Raw genomic sequence first — 23,251 nt, forward strand, 5'->3', positions numbered from 1 at the left:
ATGTACATTATCTACGTCTTGGAAAATATGTAGATACATTATCCACGTTATTTTAACGATGTAGATACATTACCTACGTCATTAGAAATGTGTATAAACATTATTCACATTCTTTTGATTATGTAGATACATTATCTTCGTCTTCAGAATTGTGTAGATACATTATCTACGTCACCAAATATGTGTAGATGTATTATACACATCCTTTTGACAATGTAGATACATTATCTCCTTCTTCAAAATTATCCACGTTATTTTTACAATGTAGATACATTATCTTCGTCTTTAAAATTGTGTAGATACATTATCTTCGTCTTTAAAATTGTGTAGATACATTACCCACGTTATTTTAACGATGTTGATACATTATCTTCGTCTTTAAAATTGAGTAGATACATTATCGACGTCATTTTGACACTGTAGATACGTTATCTTCCCATTAAAACATGTATATACATTTTCTACGTCTTGAAAAATGTGTAGACACATTAACCACGTCGTTTTAACAATGTAGATACATTATCTACGTCTTGAAAAATGTGTAGATACATTATCCACTTTATTTTTACGATGTAGATACATTAACTACGTCTTCTACGAAATGTGTAGATACATTATCCACATCCTTTTGACAATGTATATACATTATCCACGTTATTTTAACGATGTAGATACATTTTCCTCGTCCTTTGGACAACCTAGATACATTATCTTCGTCTTTAAAATTTTGTAGATACATTAACCACGTCGTTTTAACAATGTAGATACATTATCTACGTCTTGAAAAATGTGTAGATACATTATCCACTTTATTTTTACGATGTAGATACATTAACTACGTCTGCTACGAAATGTGTAGATACATTATCCACATCCTTTTGACAATGTATATACATTATCCACGTTATTTTAACGATGTAGATACATTTTCCTCATCCTTTGGACAAACTAGATACATTATCTTCGTCTTTAAAATTTTGTAGATACATTATCCACGTCATTTTGACACCGCAGATACATTAACTATCGATTAAAATATGTATATATATTATCTACGTCTTGTAAAAAGTGTAGATACATTATCCACATCCATTTGACAACGTAGATACATTATCTTCGTCTTCAAAATTGTGTATATACATTATCCACGTTATTTTAACCATGTCGATATTTTATCTACGTCATTAGAAATATATAGATACATTATCCACATCCTTTTGACATTATCTACTCTTAAAAAATGTGTAGATACATTAGAATTGTGCAGACACAATAAGTTTCATTAAAAATCTGCACATACATTATCCGAGCCCCCTCGAAATGGTTATTTCTCTGAAATTTTCAGTACATTTTTCATGAATAATCTTGAGACAAGGTCCACTCATTTCATGTTTCCGTTGAGCAAACTTACAACATCTTTTCAAAACAAAAAAACTTGAGACAATATGATCCCCAAATAGATAACCCTTTCTGAGAACACATTCAAAGAAATCTAACTACTACAAATATGGAAAGAAAGAACAAACAACAAAATGTCCACATTTCAAAACAAATGAGGAAACCACAAAGAATGGGAATTGCTGGACGAATCCGGGCAATGCTTGTAGAACTTACTAGTTGCTTCTTCTCTCCGTTGATCAGACCATAATCGTTCTCATCATCGCTCCATCCATAGTAGGATAGATGTTTGGTTTGTGGTTGAGACAAAGAAAAGAACACAAGAAATGTCGACATGCCACCAAAATAGAAGAAAGAATGAAATACAAAAAGGGTACATCGACGAAAATACAGACACCAAAACGAGAAGGTAGAGAATCTTTTCACATTAAGAATCAGGTATAATTTGATAACAAATAACCAGCAAGTAAAGTGTCATTCCAAAGAATGACAATAATAACGACAACGACGGTGAGAACAGCACAGAAAATGAGTTAAAATGTTATTAACATTTAAGGAGAATTACTGGTTACTTGGCTGGATGAATTTGTTGTGTTCAAAACGAAGAAATAATGTTGTTTGTCATCCGGCCAAATCCGATGAGAACCGGTAGATTTGTACGCTGATTTGTTGCTTTGGTTTGTTTTTGTTGGAATATAGCTGTTGTTGTCATTAATGTTCATGTCGTGTTTGAGGTTTGACGTTCAGAATACCAAGTAGATAGGTTGAAGCACTGTTCTTCATCAGTTTTCATGGCATTGCTGCTATTGTGTGTTTTCTGCTGGCTGGTGATATCGTGCAGCTCTCTAGAAGGAAGATCATAATGAGCTTTGATCATTGCCCCGCCACATTCGCGGCAATATATTGTTGTATTCCATTTGCTTCGCAATTATCATTAAATTGCCTGTTTATTTTGGTTCTTTGTTTGCCGAGGTTGTTGTTGTTCTCGCCCAGCTTGCTAAAATATCTTCTCCACCCACCCAACCACCACTCTCTTTCTCTCGCTCCAATTTACTTTCTTAGGCCACTTAATCATTACCATAATAAGGTTAATGGTTGTTGTCGTCGTCTTTTGGTGGTAAACCAAAGTAAAATTCTTAAAAATTCAAAATCAAAACCAATGTTATTTGTTTTGTGGTTTTGAAATCATTCTAAGAAAACGAAGAATAAAAATCAAAACATGATGATGAAGAATATGCCGAAAAAAATTCAAAAGAAACCATAAACAAAAACCATTGAGTGTTATACGAAATGAAAATGTATCTGTATACGTATGCAGGTACATCTATGTATGTGTATGTGTGAATAAACAAAATAAAAACTTTCAAAACAAATCATCAAAAAAAAAAAAAACAACATCGTTTGGTTTTTATTTTCAATTTACTATGACTTGCTTTGCTGGTTTTGTTTATCGCACGATATCAGCAAAGTCAGAAAAAAAAAAACAAAATGAGTAATCCAAACGATTTCACTTTAATTATCGAAAAATCGCGCAAAAATGTTTTACCATTGGTTGGCGTTAAACTAAGCAAAAACAAACGGACTACAATCGAATAGAGAATAATTGTCATTGAATAAAGTAGATACATTCTGCGTAAATATTGGATAACTCTGATGTTCATTGGTAATATACATTTTGTAAAGATACATTATCTACAACAAATGGGCATTACAACGCCAAAAGTGGATATGATAGATACGCGCTACAACATTACAGGCATTAATTGATAAGTAGAGAGATTATTATACACCTTTATTGTCTAAGGTACAGGGTGAGATAAAAAACTACAACAAATCCGAACGCCATAATCTTTACATTTTTTTTTAATTTATCATCAAATTTTAGTTTAGTCTTTTAGCTTAGATTTGTTCGAATTGGTCACCCTTGACACGAATTATGGCCTCAAACGGCCAATGAAACCGTCACACGCCGCCCGAATGTTGCTCTGCTGTATTTTGGCCCATTCCCGGCGAAGTGCTTGCTTGAGGTGATCGACTCTTTGGTATTTTTAGTGCCAACCTTGCTTTCCAAAATACTCCAGATACAATAGTCCAACGGATTGGTATCCGGAGATTTTGGTGGCCATTGTGCGCTGGAAATGAAGCGAGGAACCTCATTTTGTATCCATTCTTGGGTGGCGCATGCTGATTGCGATGGTGCTGAGTCCTGTTGGAATGTCCAAGGTCTGCGGCGAACATGTCTGCGTGCCCAAGGATTTAATACACTCTCCACAATATTTTCGCGATAATATTCGACATTTATTCTGATGCCACGGTCGATTAATACGAGCAGGGAGCGACCACCGGCTGTTATGGCGGCCCACACCATCACTATGGCCTGCGCTTGAGTTCTGGTGGCCAACCGAATTTGCACATTTTCAGCTGACCTCTGAGGATCAGGATTATTTTGTTTGTTTACAAACTGCTGGACAACGAATGTTTTCTCATCGGAGAAAACCAAATTCGCCAGTTCACCACTTTCGGCCAAGCGAAGCAACTCTTTAGCTCTTTTGAGTCTATTTTATTTCTGTTGCGGTGTAAGTTCTTGCATTTTTGCAAATTTTTGCCCAACGTAATTTTGATATTTTGATATTTTATCCACGTCAATATGATGTTGCAGATACCTATTTCACAGCAGTCGGAATATACATTATCCATGTCATTAGAAGAATCCAGATACATATTTCACGGCAATTAGTATATGTAGTTACATTATCCACAACAATATGATTCTGCATATACATTATACAAAAGATACTAATTTCACAGCATTCGGAATATGCGGATACATTATCCACGTTAATATGTTACTGCAGATACATTACCCTAAAGATACAAATTTCACAGCATTCGCAACATGTAGATTGATTATCCAACACCAATTGGTATTTATAGATACATTATCCAAACTATCCAAGACGAAAGAGTGCTAAAGATACACATTTCACAGGATTCGGAATATGTGAATATATTATCTACGTAACAGGATATTGATGTAGATACATTATCACTTCAGTAGGATACGGAAGATAACATTTCACAGCATTCGGAATATGTAGATACATTATCTATTTCAATAGAATATTGCAGACCCATATATCAAGCCAACTGAATATGGCACGTCAATGAAAAACTATAGATACATAACCCTCGCCAATTTGAATGCGTATAAACATTATCTGCGTCCATAGGATAGAATAGTTTGATCAATTTTGAATAATTTTTTTTTTTTAATCGAAAATGCTAAAAAATTGGCGACAGCAAAAATTAGAGATTTTGCCACGAACATCGATGCCTGAACATTATGCGGCGCAACATTGGATATTGAGCTTCTTTTGTGAAATATTAGAAGTTTTTTGTTACCAAACACATGTTTCTTCTTTTCTTTCATTTCAAACAGTGAAAAAAAAAAACACCGGAGACATGTGTACTGCTGGTGGTATTGTCTTCGTTTTTTACCACCATCACACGGAAGATATTCATTATGGAGCCTTTTATTATGGTGGCTATATATGTGGCCTATAGGCCGGCGGTCTGTGATTTAACCTTCAGTCGTCGTTATCGCTGCTCAATGGCAGTACACAGTACACAATGTTAAGAAAAATGGGAATAAAAGAAAACTAAAATTAAAGGTATGACATTAAAGACGGGCAAACGAACAAAACAAAAAAAATACAAAACAGGCCCAAACAAAATACCAAGTCATTATCAAGACAAAATGTTTAAGTTTTGTGTTTTTTTTTTTTTTGTTCAGCAAGAAGCAGGTCCAAATAAGACAGACGACAAAAGACATTCTGAGTAACTGAAATGGTCATCATTATATAAGGAAGTCTAAGAAGTTATATACAAGAGATATAAAAAATGGTAGCAAGAAGGAGATGGTACGGGTACATAATCGAAAAAATAACAAAATGAAACTCGGTGGTAGCGACAACAACGAAATATTTTAACACTTCATGTTAGGGGTTAAGTTCACAAGTACTGAAATTCCCATGTAAATACGGTAGATAAAAATTAGTGAACAGACTGTGATTGTAATAAAATATAGTCGTTTGCTGCTAAGCTTATTAGATAGTATCGCTAAATCTCCCTATATACTCAGGGTGAGATGAAAAAACTGCAACCAACTTCAGACTGCTGTCATTTTCAAGCCACTTGTCCGGCAGCTGTCCAGTTATTATATTATATTGTTTACAAGCGTACAAAAGCATTTTGGTGAGAATTTTCCAGAAAAAAAGGTATTCGTGAAGGAATTTAAGCGTGATACTGTGATTTCCTTATATATTTAGCTGGAACCATTGAAATTCCAAAAAGTGCAAGAACTTACACCGCAACAGAAGGAAAATAGACTCAAGAGTTGCTTCGCTTGGCCGAAAGTGGTGAGCTGCCGAATTTGATTTCTACGATGAGGTAACATTCGTTATACAGCAGTTTGTAAACAAACAAAATGATCGTGTTTACTTGCCAAAGAAGTCAGCTGAAAATGTGCACCTTCGGTTGGCCACCAGAACTCAAGCGCCGGCCATGGTGAGGTTTCGGCCAAATCAGCTGAAACTTGGCATGTGGGGTTGCTGGTAGGTATGTTCTCTCCCTGCAAAAATATACGCTACAGGTTTACTAATTAGTATAGCCACTACATAACGGTAGCTCCCGATTTTCGGTATTTTGAAGGTTTCTGCCACAATTTCCAAACAAATCAGCTGAAACTTGACAGCTGTTCTGTGTTCTCCCCTTGCGAAAGATGTTCGATTTATTTCTACTAATTGGTATAGCCACTACATAACGTTAGGTCCCGATTTTCGGTATTTTGAAGATTTCTGGGACACATCCATTTAACCAAAGTAAGACTTCATAAGTACGCCTATAAATAAAGGCAATATGACTTTAATGACGGGCGGATAACTCAGACCATAAAGAGGCATAATCATATTAAAAATTTTCCTTCAATTCGGAAGAATGGGCAACTAAACAAAAAAAGTATTTATATTTCAATATAACAAAGATGAGTTACTGTAAAATGATATAATTAAAGAACTATTAACTAACAAAGTTTGCTTCGCCAATGCTCCCCCCAAGAACCTGCATAGCCAAAATCCCAAACGCACACATAAGTGACCGGCCAGCCAGCTCAGCTCTACTTAATATTTTCCCCATGAATGAATCATACTGTCGTCTGGAAAAGTGGCGAGTTACTTTTCCTTTATTTTACAACAGCACTCTGAGTGGTCTTACGAAAATGATTTATATTCTATTCCGTTGTGGACAAGGGTCAGCAGCAGCAGCAGCGACAAAAGCCATCAGCATACAAACTTGAAATAACAACAACAAAAAATAGATCATTTTTCGTATGAGAAGTAGGGTAAAACCAGAAAGCAACTTGAAAAGAAAAGGTGATAAGTTAAATGGTTAATGTATATATTTCTTGATGTTGGTGCTTTTGTTGTTTTTTTTTTTTTATGAATTTCTATATATTTCTAAAGGCGTAGGTCGTGTTAACACGTTTGCATTGAGTAAGCTAGCTAGCAAGGCAGTCAGTCAACATGGCTTGCTAACCAACCAGCCAGCCAAGCCAAGCCAGACATAATGATGGAGCAAACAAAAAACCCACTTAAATTTCAAGATATGTTGTTTGGTTGCTTGGTTTCATGAAATAAGAAGAAAGAAGGAGAAGAAGAAACACCACAGCTGCTGGCAACGAAACAACAACAGCTGCAACAGCAGCAGCATTGGCATCATCATTGCCGTCGCCGTCGTCCTCATCATCTAAAGTACAACAACCACCAGCATCATCGTCATCGTTATCATTATGGAAGCAAGAGTACCCCAATCCGTAGCACTGAAACCAAACAAAAAATAAATAGCATTGAAGACAGTGTCTCCAACGGATACTGGTCGTGTAAAATAATATCTGCAAAATACAATTGCGGAAAGCAAGGAAACGCTTAAGAGCAAACTGTGAAGATAAGGGGAAAATTAATACTCAAATACAAAAGCAATGAAAAATGCTTGGTGTTGACATTTTATATCATTCATTACAACAGCTTCACTTGATGGAACTGCGAATGGTCTGCTGGTTATATATTTGATAGTTGGAATTTCATGAAAGATGCCTTTTCAATTCAGTGAAAGGAAATAAAGAACGGGGAAACCTTATAAGAAAATAATTAAATTCCGAAATTTGTATGTATATATAATGTGTATAAAGAGAGTCATATTTTACGTAAAAGAAAATTCCAAAGTCGAAAAAGAGACAAAAAAACTGAAAAAATTTTATGGGAATCCTCAAAAATAACTACTGGGTCCATATTCTTCATATTACAAACAAAATCATAAATACATAATAACCTGTACCTCAATGTGATGTAGATATAATAATCGTCGTCTATATCAAACCTATGGAGGATATTTTGATATAAACCCCATAGGTCTTTCTTCTATAGATCTGTAGAAAGTCGCCCATTTATAGGTCACCCATAAAGGTCTTATACTCAATAAAGTCTCATAGAAATCAGAATATTCAAAGTAGAGCTGTAGATGGCCTTACGTCTATACAGGGTGAGATGAAAAAACTGCATCAAAATTCAGACTGCTGCAATTTCTAAGCCACTCGTCCGACAGCTGTTAAAATTATTCCAGCGACAGATCATTATACTGTTTACAAGCGTACAAAATCATTCTGGTGAGAATTTTCCAGAAAAAAATATTTGTGATGGAATTCAGGCGTGGTATTGAAAACCACAAGTGGCTATCGTTAGAGCATTCCAGCATTTAAATGTGAATAAATCTGTTGTGTCTCGTACCATTACTCGTTACTGTGATACTGGTAACGTAGCCCTACGTCAAGGAAGTGGACGGAAGAAAACAGCAACATCAGCAGAAATGGTTCGAAAAGTAAGGAAGCGACTTGATCAAAACCCTCGTCGCAGTGACCGAAAAATGGCTCGTGAACTGAACATATCGCAATATTCCATTCGACAAATATTGAAAAATGAGTTCGGGGTAAAGCCATTGAAATTTCAAAAAGTTCAAGAACTTACACCGCAACAGAAAGAAAATAAACTCAAAAGAGTTAAAGCAAACACTTTGGCCGCAGACCTTGGACATTCCAACAGGACTCAGTTACAAAATGAGGTTCCTCGCTTCATTTCCAGCGCACGGTGGCCACCAAAATCTTCGGATACCAATCCGTTGGACTAATGGCACTAAAAAATACCAAAGTGTCGATCACCTCAAGCAAGCGCTTCGCCGGGAATGAGCCAAAATAACGCAGAGCAACATTCGTGCCAATGGTGACCAATTGAAACAAATCTAAACATGTTCTAAAATTTGATGCTATTTCCGACATATTTTATTCAATAAAATTTAAAGAATTTTAAAATTATGGGGTTTGACTTTGTTGCAGTTTTTTATCTCACCCTGTTGGTATAAAAATCGTCGTCTACATAAAACCTATAAAGCACAAAGATCTTTCTTCTAAAGATCTGTAGAAAGTCACCCACTTGTAGGGCACCCTTGAAGGTCTTCTTCTCAACAAAGACTTATGAAAATCATAATATTCAAAGCAGAGCTATAGATGGCCTTACGTCTATAGATACAGAACTTTATATATAGAAACTTGAACAAGTTCCCTTTCTGAGTAAATGATATCTTTAGCGAATAGAAGATATACGCAGCAAAGTTTTGTTACGTTACTAAACCTTTGAAATTTGCGATTCTGATTTTGACGTGGCCCCTGAAATCGGAAAGTTTTTCTAAATCGGTCAAAAATCAACAAATTTAAAGAAATCTCCAATTTTTTTTTTTTTTTAAAAGTACTTAGAAATCTTGGAATGAAATCCAAAATCAGAAACCTTGGAAAAAATTATTAGCTTGGTGGAGATTTATTTCCAGGAAACGTTCAAATTTTTCAGAAAAGAGTTTTGTTCAGGACCTATGTCCGTATGAAAATGCACCTTTCCTTCATACAATTAGGGAAAATAGCTACTTATTTGATCATAATTAATAATTGATTAGATTACTTTAGGTGGGCTGTATGACGTCCAGCCGCGACTAAAACACGCACTTCAAATACCCACCTAGTTTGTACATTAATTCTCACACCATTTTTCATATTATCGTAATCTCCAAATTAAAGCTCAATACCATACGTAATACGTAATTTTACCCCATACTCGTAAGAATGTTGATATAAAAAGCCCAAACCCGTACCCATATTAGAACAGCTGATAAATATTTTTTGTCATATGATCAAATTTTAAGATAATTATCTTGAATAAATAAAATTTCCATGGTTTTATTTAATATAAAAAATATTACAAAAATATTATAGTTGTGATTACAGCCAGCCAGCCACTCACTCAAGCCAACTTAAATTTCGTGACAAATGTTTTCTCATGGATTAATTACTTGGTAATGTTTTTATTTTTCCACTCTTGTTTTGTTTTTTTTTTTTTTTTCATTTTCATGTCACCCATCAGATACCCTTACCCCCCTTGTGAATCAACCGTCGACACATACAATACATATAATTAAACAACCTTTTTCACACAAACACACACACACACACTCACTCACATATAGACACGAACGCACCCAAACAATTGTCATTGATGTATTTTATATACAGCAATATCTGTATATACAATGCATACATACATATGATATATAGAGAAATATAAACACTGACTCATTCATCGGTAACATGAAACATCACCGCAACAACACAACAACGAACGAACAGAAAGCCGACAATAATAGTAAAATAATGGTAAGTTGGTGGTTATGAGCATAGGTTCAACGCGTTATTTCCATTTTATTTATAGACAAATGTACATACATCAAGTTGTTACATACATGTAGTATGTAGTCATGGGCATATATTTTGTTTTGCATTAGTACATGGATACATACAAGCAAATGTGATGAGGGAACAAGTCACAATTTCCCACCGGTAGGGTTGGGGGTGTTTATTACACGCCTTAGTAAATACTTTCATGTAGCAGCAATAACTGTCGGCTGGATATTCCAATTCAATAGAAAACTCCCAACGTAATGGCCAACTCAATTTCTCAAAAACACGCTCTCTCTCGCACTCAACCAACACCCTCTTTTTCTCAGAAAATAAAATACACTCACTCACTCTCGCTATGTCTGTCTTTTCTGAAAAAAGCCAAAAAATCCAGCAGCAAGCATACACTCACGCACACATTAACGAAGAACAATAATAACAACAGCAAATACATTCATTACCGGTCCGGGTCCGACCTTTTGTCGTCATTCACCAGAGAAAAAAAGAATATCAAAACACACAGCCAGCAAAATATACACTCGCGCCACACAAACACACACCAACTCGGCTATGCATACACAATATCCCCAGCGAAAACAAACAAAAAATAAAAAAAACGGCGCAAAAACCATCACTTTACACAATTTCCTTTCTCTTATGTACGTACAACTTAGCACGGCTGCTCTGTTGTTGTTTTTTACTGTTCGGGGATTTTCTTTCTTCTTTCCTTATTTTGACGTCGCCCTTTTTCCTGGGGCCCAGTGTACGTACAAGTACCTAAATAGTATATGCTTTGCTGTATACTTGTTTTATTTACCCTTTATCTTCTGCTGGTTTATTCCGTTCTTTTTCAGGTTTTCTGTTCCTCTTTATTGCGCTTTGTGTTGTTCTGTGCAGCACAGACAATCTTTAAAAATAATTTTATAGTACTCTTCTGTAATAATAAAAATTTCCACACAGCAGTTTCTTCGTTTATTTTTTTCTCGTTTCCTATTACGCTGTCTGCTTGGAATATCTGGTTTCAACTTTGAAATTCTTTTCTTCTTTGTTTAAAATTATTTTTTCTTTCTTTATTTCACAAATGCTTGTATTTGCATTTATTAATTAACATTTATTTGCAGCTTTTGGTTTCTTTCTTGCTTTTATTTCTTCTTTAATAATCTAATTTATTTCTTTGTATTCTTGTTTTTTTTTTATTCATTAATTTCTCTTCAATTTTGTTGTTGTTTTTGTCACTACAATAAATGGGGACGGGCAACAGTAGCAGACACACAAATACACACGTATACCAACGACGATGCGCGATACAACAGACGTTGTGTTGAATTCAGTTTATGTACTAAATAAAAAATCAGAAGAATAAAGTTGGCTTGCAAAATTAAGATCTGTATTTCTTCCGTCCACAAAAACACAACCAACTCGCGTTAAAAGCAGAATACAAATAACTCAGTTGAGAGTCGTGAACGCAAGTGAGTGCAATTTGAGAGCGTGAATAACATCATTTAATTTAGACAACTCTCACCAGTTGAGTGAAACATGACATGGACACTGAACACAATGAGCACGTTGGCGTTTCAACGACCGTTAAGTGCAGTAGATGAATGAATGACAGGTTTAAAGGTTCTTTTTTGGTCAATAAGAGAAGCATACAAGTAAAATAGGTATTAGATTCAAGTGGGTGGGTGGGTGAGTGTTTAGATATTTTTGTCCTGATTGTAGAATTTTTTGGTACAAGTATAATGCAGTAGAAACTCTGGGATTTTTTTAATTTTTTTCCAGAGTTAGGTATTTGTACCCTGATCCGGACACGGATAGTTGACCTAAAAGTCTGTGTCCAAGACCCGAGTTGGATCCGGATCCACTCAACTGATATTGACATCATAGGTATCATTTGAATATTAAAAAAATACCTATCCAACAAGTGGTCTTATTTTACAAAAAGCAAAGATGAAAAATAAATAATTTAAGATCGGATGATGGATGAGCTATTTTTATCATTAGAGAGACAAATCCAGCAAAAAAATGTGCATCCGTGGAGCACCATAGCCCATGCCTATATCAATTGGAGATGCAGGAATATTTATTATTTCATTCATTATGTTTTTATTTATTTTATTTAAATGTTTTGCAAAATGCTATTCGTTTACTTTTTGCGATCTCTCGAGAGAAAATCTTATGTTGTCTCACTAACTTCTTACCCGTTAGCAATGAAAATTCCAATTAACTCTGTTTCGTCGGTCGTCCTATAAGCCGTAACAATACAAGATGTGTCCCCAAGTATAAATAAAAAACTACCACCAAAAAACCAACCAACAAAGAAGTTATTCGAACTGTATACATTGAACTAGATAGGATTTAGTCTTTGGTCACTGGTATATGACTGTGAATCAGGAAAGTAATGCAAAGGGAGTCAATTGGTTACCTCGCATGACATCCCCATGTTAAAGTTTACAATTGTTTGCACTGTGAGGGGTCTTAAGTGAAACCAGTTACTGTAACCCTGAGAATCGACGAGTTGCGGGTGTCGTACGTTCACGTTGATAGTGAGTTGGTACAACATGCTAAATATCAACTTCGTACAACCGGTCAAAAAAACAACACAATCTTGAAGACAACTGCTGTAAGGTGTACAAGCAGTTGTATCGTGTCTTGCTTGCATTATGTTATCGACTGGATTAATATGTTAAAGAATAAAGCAAATTTTAATGTATGCCAATGACTTGAGTTAGAATAGAAAAGCCTTTTAATACCTTCCACAATGAGATAACTCCAATTTCTATAATAAAAAGTATTGCGATTAAATATTCGATTTTAAGTTCCATTTGAAACTGCAAGTACTACACTCTTTTCCAATGTAATTCGAAACATTTTTCTTGTAATTCGCAAATTTAATTTCTAATTCGATTTTTTTACTTGTAATTTTAGAATTTAATTCGTAATTCGCGGTTGAAATTCAAATAAAAATTACTTGAATAATAGGTGCAGAATGCAGTTAAATCAGCGTACGAAAACCAACGAGGCTAATAACGGACCGCTCACACCAAGTTACAAACACTTTAATTGTTTTCAATCGTTTTGTACTGCACACACTTCAATGCCAGAAGTACACAAACAATACGATTGCCTCGATGTACTTCAGCTATGAGTTGCCGAGTTTTTGCGTTTGCGAACGAATCACCAAGAAACGTTTCCAAACGTTTGCTGTGCTGGTACATTTAGAGTTGTCATTCTAAGTATTATTATACCCTCCACTATAGTATGGAGTGTATATTAAGTTTGTCATTTCGTATGTAACACCTCGAAATATACATTTTAGACCCCACAAAAATTAGCATAAAATTCTAAATCGATTTAGTGATGGCCGTCCGTCTCCCGATATTCGGTATTTTTATGACTTTAGCGACATTATTCAACGGAATTGTTTCTAATTTGGCATTTGAAATTCGAAATGGATACTACAGCCTATGACAGAAAATTGTCTCTGCAGGTCTACGTCTTCGTATAGCCCGCATATAACGGTACCTCCCGATATTCGGTATTTAGAAGACTTTAGTGACATTATTCACCGGAATTGTTTCAAATTTGGTATTTGAAATTCGTAATGGATATTACCATCTATGACAAAAAATTGTCTCTGCAGGTCCACGTCTTCGTATAGCCCTCACATAACGGTACCACCCGATATTCGGTATTTTGATGATTTTAGCTTCATTATTCACCGATTTTTTTCAAGTTCCGCATTTGAATACTCTAATGGTTTGGGACAAAAGTTGCCTATGCAGGTCCACGTTATCGTATAGACCCACTTTTCCCACGCCGCGTCATGCAGCAGACCTATTATAACCTACAAATACCTATTTTTAGACAAATAAGTGAAAGAATGTGGCAAAGATCATCAAAATACCGAATATCGAGAGGTACCGTTATATGGGGGCTATACCAAAACGTGGACCTATACATACAATGTTTCGCCACATGAGCAAAATCCATACTGACCGATTTTATAAAAATTCGTGAAAAAAATCAACAAAATAACGAAAACCGAAAGGCACCCTTATATGGGGACTATACCAAAACGTGGACCGATATATCTCATTTTCAATGCCAACCATCCTAGGCACAATACAAATTGTTCTGCTAAATGTTGACGCTCTACGTCAAATCATGTGGGCCGACAGACGGACATCGTTAAATTGTCTTAGAATTTTATGCTGATTATGAATATATATACTTTATGGGGTCTACGATGAATATTTATGGATGTTACAAACGGAATGACAAAGTTAATATACCTTCCTTTCCAAGGTGGAGGGTATAAAAACAAGTTCCGTTTTCTTAATGTCGGGTTTGTTTCGTTTCGATCTTGGAGAAAATATAGAACAAAATGATAAAAACCGTTTCATTTGAATTCCCGAATATCGGGAGATAACGTTATTGTACTGGGAGTAGAACTTATTACAAACTACACATATATTACTATGAATTAAGCAATATCGAAGTCCTAGTCTTACTTTTGGTATTGTATATTTATTGAGATGTTACGATAGGATCTGACACCATTCAATCCATACGTAAGAGAATTAACTAGCTAGATACAATGTGTTTTTGTTTTCTTATAGTCTCTGTCATTTTCCTGAACATTAATTTCATTTCGTTTGAATGCGATCGGTCAGTGACTTTTTAGAAGTCAAAATGCTATAATAATGAACGTATCTGTCTAATGACGACGATGGCAGGCTAAATGGCAATATAAACAATGGCAACAATTAAAGCGTTCATCAAACGTTCCAACGGTGTGTCACAACACCACTACATGCGCTCTCTAATCGACTATCGTTTCATCGCGCCAAAACAGAAATAACAAAACAGTTAGTAGGCATACTACCAAGCACTATAACCATAGTCACCGTCATCATCAGCGTTATCAATCCAAAACCAACAGAGTTCAAAGTAGCTCAAGTCGGGTTTTTGGCGAAACACCTCAAAGCCTCTCTCACTTCATGGCTGTGTTACTTCGTTTTGCACAACGCTCCAACGAAGCCAGGCAATTGGGCTACCCTCATTAAAACAACAACGACAACACAACATTGCTAAAGAGATTACACTTTTATAACTGAAAACTGAAGCAGCAGCGAACTGAAACTGTTGGCAAACCGTGTAACAAAACCAAAATCCAAAACGCTAACAATGAATCGCAAAAACAAATGGTAAACAAAAAATAGAAACATCGATGGCGATACCGCGAAAATAGCAAAAAACAAAGCAATGCGGCCATAAAAAATCTTCAGCACAACAATACGTTCAACTTTTGCCTGATACGTGAGTAAATAAAGGTAAGGAACAACAACTGACGGAGCAGAGGCATCGGCATAGCGAAAAAAAAACCGCCACAATGAATGACTGGCTGACTGACTGCTTGGTTGGTTGATGGTTTGCTTCGCTGTTTTTGTAACCATGGCTCCAAAACATTAAACTTTTGCTGTAAAATAGCAGATTTCCAAAATACCAAGTAGCGTAACGAATGAAAATTATTATAAACATCCCTCTTCTCCTAATCTCCATCTAAAATCCCCTCCATAATGTAAATTGGCGCAGCAAAGACATAAGCCTATAAAAGACAATTGTAATTCCAAAAAAAAAATTGCAAATTTTCAAAAGCCAAGCCATTTTTACCTTGATACATAGGGAATCAAAAGTATGATAATTTTAAATATATATATATATATATATATATATATATATTTATATATACCACCAAAAGTGTAATATATGCCCAAATAGGCAGATTTTGGCACAAAAGATATGCACATAGCCTATAACTATGTTAAATCGGGGAAAATGGGTACATATATAGCTCCAGAATATATGTTCATCCCCCAAAAGCAGTAATAAGCGCCTCATAACAACCAGTCAAGGAATGCCCTTAAAATATTTTATTTATTTAAATAGGTTACGATATCGTTTCAGATTTGGGTATTGGTCCCATACATAGTACAATAAAAAGGTAAGTATGCCCGACTTATGCCAACTTGGTGTATGTATTTATGTTGTTTGTTTTGAAAAACAAAAACTAAATATTTTCAAAATCAATGACTGTAAGAAACGTACATTAAATATATCATATTTTTGAAATAAAATCCTGGTATTTCATTCATCTTTCGAGCTATTTAACTCATTTAAAGAATGACGAATATTTTAAAATAAAAGGAAACAACTTGTTGAATATAATATCCAATTATTGTGATAGGTAGCGGACAAAGCTTCAGGGCCGTTTTTGCAGCTGTTTTACTTCCTTATTGTACCATGGGTCCCACATATATTTGCATCCGGTTTCAAGTATATGGTTTACCAAATTTGTTTTTCTTCAAAGCCGTAATATGCGCACAATAACAAGGATGTTCGGTACAGGATATCAGTGAAAGCGAATATCCGAAACTTCCTCAAGCTTCAGCGTATTCCAGGCAGAGATATTTGCTTTCAAAAATACATAGAGTTTCTTGTAAAAAGAAACACTGAAGTGAACGTACCGGTGACTATATATTTCGATAGTCAAGTGGCACTGAAAGCATTTAATTCATCTACCATTAAATATGTAGCAGTTTTGAAGTGCAGGAATGCTCTGTTGGGTTCCAGACCATTGCAACATCTCTGGCAATGAATCATTAAATGTACTGCGAAGACGGGTATCCGAACCAATAAATCTAGAGATCGAGAACTCGGAGAAGCCACCCTTGTGCGAACAAGGGCTTGCAATGTCTCCAAGAAAATTTGGCCGGTGGTCTCGAAAAAGAGATCAATGTCGCTCATTTCCATGGCAAAACTTGTATTGGAATTAGGCTAAGGCTTATGGGTAAGCTCCTTTTCCGAAACTGAACTACCAGTTATTCTTCAGTTAGCCAGAAGACTAAAGTGGCTAAAGACATCACGAAATATCTCCATGGGTCAATCATTACTTCTATTATTATATTTACCTTTCTCTGTTTCTTTCTTTTAGGATGAAAACATTGGACCAGCAGAACTCCGAATGGATCTTTTAACCTAATCTATATCAATATATTATTATACTGCGCTTTCAAGACTTGAGTTTTTACGGAATGTTGGGGCGGAGATTTGGACCGGGTTCAATATTGTTTGGACCCATCCACTGGTGCCTATCCACGCCTACTTTGGAAAATTCTGATATACACAACTATATGTATAGGCGAAGAAATGTTCTCAGTACGTATGATTGAATGTAGACTGCTCTGCTCGTTTTCGAATGCCAATAAATACCTGCAACATAGTAAATAAACAAAGGACTACATATGGTTACTTATAATCAGAAACTACATCTAACATAAACATGTAAAAAAGCAGCTAACTTTGTCCGGGTCAAACTTTTACTAACCTCTACCACTTGGAAGAAACTTGCAAAGTAAAAAAAAATGAGTTGTAAAATACCGCCATAATTCCAAAAATTTCGAATTTTAGGTGTTGCAGTTATATAGAGCTTTACGAAAGCATGGACCTCTACAACAAATTATGCGCCAGAAAGGTGGGCCTATTACGAACTCCAAGCCCAAAGTTTGATATAATTCTTTTAAAAGATGTAGCTAAAATCCTTAAAATACCTAATTGTGGGAGGAACCGTTTTATGGGGGCTATACGAAGAAAACAATCTGACATATAATATATATTAATAAATCTTTTAAAAGATGTAGCTAAAATCCTTAAAATACTGAATATTGGGAGGAGCCGTTATATGGGGTCTATACGAAGAAATAGGTAGTACCTATTACAAAACCGAAATATCAAATTTGCTACAATTGCGGTGAAAATGTAACCCAATAATCAAAATACCGAATATTGGGGGTAAAGCTATATGGGGACTATACCAAAACTTGGAGCTTTATGGACATTTTTCGAGGATGTTTTCTACATATTGGGAACACAAACTGTCAATTTAAAGTAATTTCTGTTCAAAAAATAGAATTTGACGACAAAAACACATTCGATCTGGTGCTACAGTCACATGGGGGGTTTCGTTCGAAAGCTAGAGTGATTTCCACAGACGAACGGACACGACTTAATCGACATAGAATCTTATACTGATCAAGAATACCTATACTTTGTGGGGTGTTAAATGCCTATTTCGAGGAGTTACATATAGGCAACACAAACGGCCGACTTAAAGTAAATTTTGTTTAAAAAATGTGATTACTTTCAATCTGGTGGTACAGTTACATGGGGGCTATATTAAAACGTGGACCTATATAGCCCATATTCAATATCAAAAATTCTATGGACCTTAATTTTATCAATCTACTTCATTTCGTTCAAAAGCTAGAGTGACTTCCACAGACGAACGGACATGGCTTAATCGACAGAGAATCTTATTCTGATCAAGAATACCTATACTTTGTGGGGTGTAAAATGCCTATTTCGAGGAGTTACAAACGGAATAACAAATGTACTATATATGGTAAAGAAAATACTTTCACTTTGGGGGATTTTACAAAAAATGCTGTTCCAAAATATCGTTTATTTCGGTAAACCCAAGGGCGGTATGCGGACTTTAATGATAAATATTTGGTTACTCCAAGAAAAACCCAGCAAGGAAAAGTCAAAAGCCGTGCGGGGCCGACTATATGATACCATAAATCACTATGAATGTTTAGTAGAGCTCCCGTAACAAAAGAATTTTTTTCCACCAACAACATTTGGCTTTAAGGCAGTTATAGTTTGCTATAGAGAGCATGATATCATTTGGAGGATTATATTAAAAAATATATATCGGAGCCGAGTTGTATATATAGGAGCTATATCCAAATCTTAGCCGTTCTCGATAAAATTTTCGAGCTCCATAGGATATTTGGTACCAAATAGCATTTGAGTCGAATGCATATTACGAATGTGAGGGACTTAAACGCAAAACCGGGTGAAACATATATATGGGAGCCATAGCTATATCTTAACCGATTTTCTCCTAATTTGATGTACTTGCTTCTAGACTGAATTCGGTCGGATGTACCAAAATTCAGTCCATTTGGGCTGATATTAGCCATTTGGTGCGCAATAAACCTGAGGGTTCGTCCAAATTGTTTCCAAATTTCATCTCAATGGAATATAAATGCGACCTGCAATACGTGGACGGCCGAACTGGCATGCTTAAAGTGATTCTATGAAGATCCTCAAAAGTAACTATGGGTTTATCTCGCTTCTTTTTCCATGTTACAAACAAATGCACAAAGACATAATACCCTTACCACCATGTGGTGTAGGGTATAAATACTTTCTAGTAATCAGGGTATCGAACTCGTAGAAAATTTTCAAATGTACGAAATCGGCTTCTCTGTTATTTAGAGTGAACCCGAGATTTTAGTGACACCTTTAATCTAATCATTTCTAATCCATAATCTGTTTCAATTGAAACGAAATTGCCATAATACTAAATAAAGATTTATATGTATGTGCCGTGTCAATAATCCAATAAACATTAACATAAATAAAATAAAGATTGTGAGTGCACAGAATACAAAAGACCTTAATTATTATTTATTTTTCAAAATTCCGCAGATATTGCAATGATAGCGAAATAAACAAAAAAATTTCATCTCTTCTTTCTATATCTGTTTTGAACACGATGTTTATTTTATATTATTTTTAATGATAACAAAGAAAATGTTAACATCTGCAATTGGAACGATTAAAAGCACACAAAAACGCGCCAATTTCATACAATTTGTTTTTGTTGATCTTTGAATATAAGGGGGTTGTGTTCTCTTGAAGCACTGCTCACACAAATTGATTAAAAAAAAGTAACTCTAGTTTTCCCAGAGGTAGGTATTTTTACCCTGATTCCGGGAAACTATTCTTTTTCTTGGGGCAGACCCGGGACCCAAGATTTCCCGAAAATCCGGGTTTAAGACCCGGCCTGGATCCGGACCCAATTACATAATATAGGTATCGTTGGAGAGCTTATGAAAATACCTATCCAACAAGTGGTCATGAGTGGAAGTTATAGTCAAATTATCGATTTTTGGGACCCGGATTTTTTATAAAACCCCCAAAAAGTCCAAAAAGGGCCCATTATGGGGTTCAACAAAATTGACGCCAAATTATAGCTGACACTCTTACCTTTCCAAAATGTTAAAAATTTGTACTAATGCCTTTTCGGGTCCAGAGATATGGGTCTTTCCATCCGCATAACCCGATTCTACCCAGTTTAATTAAATAGTTTTCAGTAAAAAAAGGGTTTATTTCGCGTAGCCATTGTTGGAATTAAAAAAGTTTTCTAAATTTGACACTTTTTGTAAATAGCCGGCCTTTGGCCGGGGCTTGAGATTTTCTCCTCTGAGTATGTCCAACACCGGCTAACGCGAACTAAAGTTTTCTTAATGTGGTGCTTTTGTTATCCAACGACGGCTACGCGAAATAAACCTTTTTTATTGAAAACATAATTTTAATGAACTGGTTAGAATCGGGTTATGCGGATGGAAAGACCCATATATCTGGACTCAGTAAAGTTAATAGCACAAATTGTAGCATTTTGGAAAGGTAAGAGTATCAGCTATAAATTGCCATCAATTTTGTTGACTCCCATAATGGGGCCTTTTTCAACTTTTTGGGGGTTTTATAAAAAATTCGGGTCCAAAAAATCGATAATTTGACTATAACTTACGAACCGTGACCACTTACTCCATCATGTGACCACTTTTTTTATAAGCTTTCCTATATTGTATATATCGGGTAATTGGATCCGGGTCTAGTCGGGATTTTGAACCCGGACTTTGGGGTCAAGAATCTGGGGTCCCGGGTCCGTCCCCCAAGAAAAGGATCAGGGTAAAAATACCTACCACTGGAAAAAATTGAAGAGTTTCTACTAAACTAGAGTTAAGCCAAAAAAAAAACACACCTCTGCACCAATGCTCTTGTCTAGTCAATTTATGGCCAGTGTTCAGATTACGGAATCTCACACCTGTTTGCAACGTTTTTATGCTTGATAACTATAATTTGTAATTTCTTTATTAAATTATTTGCCAGTAGGCAGGTTAAGTTCGTAAATGGGCCATGAAGGTCCACGTTATCATATAGCCCCCATATATCGATACCTTCCTATATTTAATATTTTGATAATTTTAGCGATATTATTCACCGGAATTGTTTCCAATTTGGTATTTGAAGTTCGAAATGGATAACATAGCCTAAGACAGAAAATTGTCTGTGCAGGTCCACGCCTTCGTATAGCCCCCATATAGCAGTATCCCCATCTTCACAGCAGATTTTGCATTAGCATCAGGATCCGGGTCCGATCTCCACCATCTTACAAATGACGCCACTTTATCCTTGGTTGTCCAAGGTGTATGCATAGCAAAGCAATTAGAATTACTTACTTACAAATGTGTCCCATCCAATTCCTTGATTGTTTTATTGGCTTTATCCCCCCTTTTGGACTTATTGTTGTTCGGAGTTGCTTCGAGCGCGCGCTTTCGTTTGGTTGGTTGTTCGTTGCGAGCGTTGAAAACAGGAATGAAAAACGTCCCAACCAAACAAATATGTTGTTTATGAATGAGTGTAATGCATAACGCCCGACTACTCTGTTGTTTACGAATGAGACGTGAGAAAAGAAAATTAAACAACTTCTCTAAAGAGCGCGGAACTAGTTGCTACTATCGTTTCCCGAACTCGACTATGGACTTGGGTGAAAACCGAGTACTGAACTATTCATAGTCGATTGGGATTGCGCGGGGGGGCAGGGAAAATGCATGGTACAATTTAATCATTTCAAATTATAAGGCCCTTTTCTGCATTTTCTGTAATTTACCTTGTCAAATATCACTGCATAGAAAATAGGTTTCCATTTCGATACGAGCTGATGACAACCAGCTAGGGAAACCTAAGTCGACTTTTGTTTGAGTTGCCCATCAATAAAATTAATATGAATTGCCAACGGGCCTGAAGGTATGCAGCATTTTTTTTTTTTTTGAAACAGTTCAGCCGAGACAAAAACGAAATTCTGAGGCAAGGAATGCGTTGGTATATAAGACATTTTCTTAGATGTTGCTCATATTGTTCGGTTTTGTAATGATTTGTTATCTATTAGATTTTAGATGCAAGACTAACTGATGTATTTGACTCCAAACAATTATCAACGACAAATTTAACGTTTTCGAATGGTGCAAAATTGTCTTATTAGAAATAGTAACTTTTTGGTGCACATATAACGTTTATGAGACAAGTGTGTGCCGATAGCTTCGACGAGTCTCTAATACTTACCTATTTAATTCACAAAAGAGCTTATTTAAAATGAAGAACAGATTAGATTATTGTCAAAAAACAACAAATTTTCTGGTGGATGCATTACTCTATTTATTAAAAAAAATATGGTTGTCTTATAATTAACTACAAAATATGGTTAGAAAATAAACCATAAAACTTAAATTATTTTGTAAAATATATTTTCGCAATTTGTATCACATTTACATTCAAAGGGGTATTTTTTTCTCGGCAATAATGTGAAAAAATGTATATTTGCATATTTTTAGCGTCATCAATTAGGAAAGATAAAAACGATTTAATATACTGATTTTAAATAATTTTTTTGGTTATTAAAATACAAATAAATATTTCAAAATAAATAATATGGGCAATAATATTTGTTGTGAAATATACCAATTTCCAATGCTTAATTTTATTGGCTATAAGAATTCCTGTCTACAGTAATGGAAGGAGATTTGTTTCTGCTAAAACATACTTTTACGTAGTCAGGCCGCACAGTCAATCAATTAATTATAACTTTTTTTTAGTAACAGGCCAACAGTTAAAATGTTATCGAGTGATTATTGAATAGTCTTCAACTGACAAATATCCTTAAATTGTTGATATTTTTAACATTTTAGATTTGAGTACCCCTGAAAAGACATAGACGACATCTGCTGATCCAAATTAAGGATTATTAAATTCAAAATGCAGAACAAATATTCTTAAAATGCTTAATTTTAATGCTTTCATATCCTTCCTCTCAATGTATACTTGTCAGCTGCAGAG

The 23,251-nt window shown here is 35.3% G+C and overlaps 1 protein-coding gene and 1 long non-coding RNA gene across 5 annotated transcripts in view; one reads left to right on the plus strand and one right to left on the minus strand.

Moving 5' to 3' along the window:
* The window catches only part of LOC101897787 (uncharacterized), a 45,679-nt gene extending 23,941 nt beyond the window's left edge, over positions 1-21,738 (minus strand). For 2 of the 4 annotated variants that reach the window (XM_059132032.1, XM_059132029.1), the window contains exon 1: positions 11,043-11,686. The gene's annotated coding sequence lies outside the window, so the exon portion shown is untranslated. Of the gene's footprint in view, positions 1-11,042; positions 11,687-21,597 lie in introns of those variants that run through there. The other 2 variants (XM_059132030.1, XM_059132031.1) reach the window with 2 other exon arrangements.
* LOC109611693 (uncharacterized) lies at positions 14,997-17,832 on the plus strand. The gene is made up of 3 exons (XR_002194054.2): positions 14,997-15,558; positions 17,220-17,639; positions 17,696-17,832. It is a non-coding gene; the product is annotated as an uncharacterized LOC109611693 (long non-coding RNA).
* Positions 21,739-23,251: the final 1,513 nt, after the last annotated feature.

This window comes from Musca domestica, unplaced genomic scaffold, assembly GCF_030504385.1.
Source record: "Musca domestica strain aabys unplaced genomic scaffold, Musca_domestica.polishedcontigs.V.1.1 92, whole genome shotgun sequence".
Classification (NCBI taxonomy): domain Eukaryota; kingdom Metazoa; phylum Arthropoda; class Insecta; order Diptera; family Muscidae; genus Musca; species Musca domestica.